The sequence below is a fragment of the Pavona decussata genome, unplaced genomic scaffold, assembly GCF_977016875.1.
Source record: "Pavona decussata unplaced genomic scaffold, jaPavDecu1.1 SCAFFOLD_139, whole genome shotgun sequence".
Classification (NCBI taxonomy): Eukaryota; Metazoa; Cnidaria; class Anthozoa; order Scleractinia; family Agariciidae; genus Pavona; species Pavona decussata.
The window spans coordinates 442,047-448,127 of NW_028145552.1; positions in this window are offsets into that span (position 1 = coordinate 442,047).

The following is a 6,081-nucleotide window of genomic DNA, read 5'->3' on the forward strand; positions in this document are numbered from 1 at the left end:
TTACGTTTGCGAGACTTTATGGCAATGATCTTTTCTCACATCTTATGTATACTATACTTCGTGTTAAACGCCTCAGATGTTTTCGTTTTAATGCTTGATATTCGCATACCTTTACACTTAAAAAAAATATTTTTCCCAGAAGAGACAAGTTCCAATGAAACCACCGTTACAGTTGCTGTCGTGGTCCCTTTGGTAGTGGTGCTTGCGATAAGTGTCGCCGTCTGTATCACTTGGAGAAAATGGAAGCACAGGGCAGATGGCAGTACTGAGAATACCACTGAATTACAGCTTCTAAAGAATGATTATCAAACAGAATTTGAGGACTTTGATCCTAGACTCTGTGCATTTAGCACATTATCAGACAACCCTGAGGTAACTGAAAAATGTTGTCTGCCCAAAGAAAAGCAAATTGAAATCGAACCAGTGGCAGAGAAAAAATGAAGAGACCCTGACGCAGCTACCAATCAAAATGACACGTGAGAAAAAAACAAACTGATTCTATTTTTCAAGCTTTCTTGTTTTTCTTTTTCTTCTTTCTTTTCAGACTTTCTTTTAGCACCTGCTTTAAAAGTTGCATACTAACTGCGAGAATATTTCTTCTATTTTGATCTTTCATCCGCAGTTCAAATTAAATATATGTTTCATATATTCATTTTTTCATGCTTCACGGGTACATTACGAACTCACAATATGACCAGCTCCAAGTTGGCTTGATAGCTCAGTTGGTAGAGCACTGCACCGGTATCGTAGAGGTCGTGGCTTCGAATCCCGTTCAAGCTGCGAACTAACTGTGACGATCTTTCTTCTATTTGATCTTTCGTCCTCAGTTCAATTGCAAAACATATATGTTTTATATATTTAAAGTCATTTATTCTATTTCGTTGATTAGAATAAGCAAAAGGCGTCTACTACAACTACTTAAAAATGAAAGAGTTATGGACATGAAAACATGTATATATGCAAAGGGATCAATTCCTCCAACACTGAAAAAAGTATTAATATTATAAAAATGCACGCCACTCGCACGGATCAGTCCATCTTTAAAAGAGGCCCCCAGTTTGATGAAAATCGTTCTTTGATTCACCTTTTATTATAATTACCATTTTTTCAGGTGGTCCTTGGGATAGGCTCTCCGAATTCCTTTCAACTTCGTTATTAAGCGAGGCTTCGTGTAAAGGTTTGAACGTGAAAAAGGTTTTGTTTGCACATTGTTAGAAGATAAATTTACTAGCGATGAAAAGTGTTTACGTAAATATTTTAGAAACTGTTGTTTTGGTGTTGGGAATGGAAACGGTGCACCGCAATATTATAACATGTATTGGAAAATAAGTGACCTCCCAGTTTCTGCTCAGACCTCCCCTACTTAAGATCATAGTTTGCTTTCTATTAGTTGTACCTTAACTGTTTTTAGATATGATTAACGAGTACCTTTTTCTGTCATGAATTCAAGTGAAAACAGGCGCATTATTTCCGCGGTAACTCGCCCTTCTCAATAAAGTCTGTTTCCGTAAATAACAATGTTTGTTTGTCGTTAAACAGGTGTTTATCACCGCGCAAACAACACACCCTTTCTAATATGTTTGAAATGGGTTCCGTAAACAAGCCCGTCCTTTTTATGTAATTTCCTAGAAATGTCCTTTCTCTCGTATTTCAAAACATTCTTGGTCTATTTCCGCGAGTTTTTAACCGAATTCATGATAGTTAGTAGTTTCTTTTAATTTTACAAGTGTTTTAATCATCATGGGTGTAACACCTTTGTAAACTGAGTCTTTGTTACGAAATCTCCGCGTTGAGTTAGAAATTACAACAACCGTTTACACAACAACAATTTATGGAATAGGGCGGTATCTAAGGTCAGCTCCTTTTCCAAATATAACGTTTACCCTTGCAGTTATGTAATAATCTTTTAACGTTATTTTCTTGTAAAACTAAGTCGTTAATTATAGTTTTCACTCTGTAAAAGTGTTCCTTACAATTTTTATATTCATCATCTCGTTTTAGTTTGACCAGATCAGAACCGGAACTAGGACATTTTCATGATGGCGTCATTTGACTACAACTACCAGAATCCTTCAGTTTTTTGTTTTCTCATGCTAATTAGAGCTATTGTTCTTTGCTCTCCACTGGGATTACAAAATTTGAATTTGAAAAGTAAAACAACATGAATTCTGGTAGTTGTAGTCAATTAACGCCATCATGAAAATGGCCTATTGTATTAGAATCTAAGCGAAAGTCATTTCCTTAGAGTTAACGTTATAAGCAAAAATATGTTAATGACGGCACCGCGCAAACGTACTTCGCTTGACAGGTGTTACATGATCGATGATAGGTGTTACCTTTTCTGGTCAGAATAAAAAGAGGTGCATAACAATTTCCAGTCAGAGAGACAGAATGTCAGAGGTTGTAACAAGATGAACTATACAGAATAAAGGACGATCACAGTAAAGAGTGTTGGAGTGGTTCTATTCCCCAAGAATCTTCTAACAATATGAATAAACATTACTTTTCATAATAAAAAACAATGCACGAAGTCTCCATTTCATGATGAGTTTCAAGACAAGTCAGAAATGGCCTATTTACGACAAGTAAATCAGTGACGCAGTGAGCTTATACTCTCTCTCTCTATGTCTCTCTCTTCTGTACTGGCGTCTTTTTGATTATTGTGCGGCCTTAACCAAGCGGAGACTGGGGAGCAGCCTAGGTAACAGTGGCCGAACTCGAAAGAGGAGGAAGACGGGAATTTGCGACCCATACCTCGTGCGCTCTCAGAGCAGTTGAGATGGAAACTATACCAATTAGAGGCTGAGGAGACGAAAAATAAGCGCGGAAGGACACTAGGAGTTGAGATAGAAAGAAGCGCTTCTCGTACGCTTCTTCAGTTTTGCCTCATTCCTCCAGTTTTGTTTCTGTTTTCTAAAGATGACTTTAAAGACTAACTGTACAGAAGAGAGGAAATGTATGGAACACTATATCGGTTTAAGAAAAAGACGACAAAGAAGTAAACAGTTAGTTAAGTACTTGCAAAAATCGGCATTTTGGCTATAGGCCAGCCAAATGTAAATATCATTTGGAGTTCGTTTTGTTTTGATTTTTTATGTGTTTGTTTGTTTGCTCTCCTTTTCTAACTGTCTAAGACCCTTTTCAGACGCCGTATATTACGAAATAGGTAATACCCCGATGCTACATCATCATAGTATTGATTCGTTTGCTAAAAGTTTTCTAAACGTTTTGAAATCAAATGACGCTTCTAACAACATCAGGTAAGCTGTTCCAATGTTTGGGCGCCTGATAACGCCAGGAATTAAGTCCAAACCTAATGGTGTTAACCTTTGGCATTGTCAAAATGTCATTTCCTCTCAAGGCATATGTAGTTTCTCTTTGTGATATTAACTCAATCCTGAGACTCTTCGGGCGACTGTACGAAGAAAATAGACTGTGCGAAGGATTTTATGTAATCTGTGTTTCAATAAAGTTTTTCTCCCTAAAATATTAAGAAGTTTTTACTATGTTGTATGTTTGTCCTAAAACCGAATCGAACAGCCCTTTTTCCTACAGAACTTGCAACTTGTATGTCTAATTTCAACATATCGCCAACAGCAACCACAAGCATTTCTAGCGTATTCCTGTTTGGAATGATCATATTTTCGCAGCGAAATTCGAGATCGACTTTTCTATTCTTCATCACCATTGCCTGGTAATTGAACGAATTGTATTTTACACTCAACATAATTACCCAATTGAGATTGGTGGAGAACAGGACAACAGGACAATTTGACCCCAATTGTACACCGTACCAGTACCTAGTATGTTTCCATGACAATGGCGCTGCCCATGAATACAGCCAAACACCGCAAATTTCAATACCAGCAAAAAAAAAATGGTCACTGTTGTTTTGCAGATTCTATCCGACAGCGTGTTTGATAACTCAAAAGAGGTAAGGACGCAATATCGATCTTTATCATAACTATAACAAAATTCTCGAATCTGATTGGCTATCAGCAGCCATGATTTGAGCATCAATAGGACAGCGTACAGCTCATGCCTAAGTATACTTGGACAAGGCAAGCCATCGTGCGAACTGTCACAGCACAGTTGCACTTGGCCGGATTATTTCGTGGAGAAAACTCAGTACAACTTTGTTATTGTTGTTGTTTACTTTTGTTCCATTTGCTATTTGTCACAGCCATGTGTTCTCGTAAATTAAAATGGTTATGATTAATTGGTAACAGGACTTTGTGTTGTCCAATTCAGTCTGTAATCATACTTGCCAGTATGAGACAAATCGGACTCCCGCGTGTTAATCACTCTAATGATCACAGACCGAATTGGACTCCAAAAAGAAAACCTCACCGGTATTTTGTTGAGTGCACCATTAATAATTTGCGATGAGAAGTCACTCGTGCTGATATGAAAGTTCTCAAATTACAATAATATCAAGAACTTTTAAAACATCACTCGTACCAATAACAACAGTGGTATGTTTATTGCAAGAAAATCCATCATTATTGTCAAAACCTACAATTGCGAATGAAAACTGTAACTAAATGCTTTTAATTTGACATTGTTTTATTAATTTAACGTTCACTGTCTTGTTTTTCTTGCTGTAGCGGGAAATCTCTGGTATCTGAACATTTCTTCTACTTTTGTATCTGAAGTGTCCTACAAGAACAAACAAAACAAAACAAAATTAGAGGCTTTGATATCAGTAAATAAGAAACGCAGATTGGTCCTTTTGTGCATCCGACAGATGACTGTGACATTTTTTATTTGTCTGGGGGGAGAGGGGTAAGCAAGAAATAGATACTCGCTCGCAAATTTAACGATCGACATTTTCAGCTAAGAAAACGACTTTGAGTAACTAAAACATTTTCTGGGTGACTAGAATAAAAAAAAATTTAATCCTCCTATTACGTTTTACAATCCACGATGGCGACTAAACGTAACCACAAAAATAAAAGCAAACATCTCTCGCTGCAGGCTACGTTTTACTTTTTGGCCGGTAACTTCGCAGAACATGAATAAATGTCTCTTCAACTAACTTGCCTTGTTATAGTGAATCACTTGCCAGGTAATGTTTCCCATCTTACCTGAAAGTACAACACAAGCACAGAGACCACAACCATCGAGTTTTATAATATTCCATCCTGCACGTGATTGCAGGCACAGTGCGCCTCACAACGGCCGGAAACAGTTTCTTTTCGTTCAATGAAGAATTCCAGTCCTCACGCTAAAGAGATATTCATCATAACAAAAACAAAGAACAAACAAAAAATATTAGCATTGAATGTTGTACCGTAGAAATGAAGCCAAGCAAATGGACCGTAATGACACTGTATATCTTCCGTGTACCATAAGAAAAGTCGAAAAAGAGCATCATTACCACCACCATCTCCTCCCTCCTTTTCCCTCGCTCTCTTGAATGAGAACATTACCCGTGGTCTCATATTATTTATTTTTGTAACAACTTCCAAACCTGCATACAGCTCGCCCATGATTTTCCCCGTGAAAAGACACTCTAAAAGACGCCCGGTCCTCAAATTTCCAGTACTCATATAATATATCAAGGCAGTCTCTTACAAGCCTCTTTGAGTGGGGGAAAGAAAGGGAAAAGCGCGCTTCATCAAAAAGTCTATCAACAGTTTTATGGGCAATCAAAAGAGGTGCACCTTTGTTGAATGCCCATAATGAGTAAATGAGGCAACCCAAGTAAAACAGAAAAAAGAGCAGCTCCGGTGGTCAAACAGCCAGGAAAAGACACAAGTTAATCCTTCTGTATTTACTACTCCCGACGATGGAATGGACTAACAACACGTGGACAAGGATCAGAAACGAACTCTCGATATCTGGATCTCAAGTCCGAGTCTGTTTCCAACATCAACCTCGCCTCCCTATTAATTATTTACTAATGATGATTTATTAATTCCTTTGATGAACTGCCTGAAAAAGAGAAAAAAATGTTATGTCAGTATAAGGATATGATAATAAATGATGTTCTATTATTAATAGAAGAGAAAAATACAGGATAATAATGACACAGTTAAAAAATGAATAAAGATGTATAAGAGACGGACTCAAGGATAA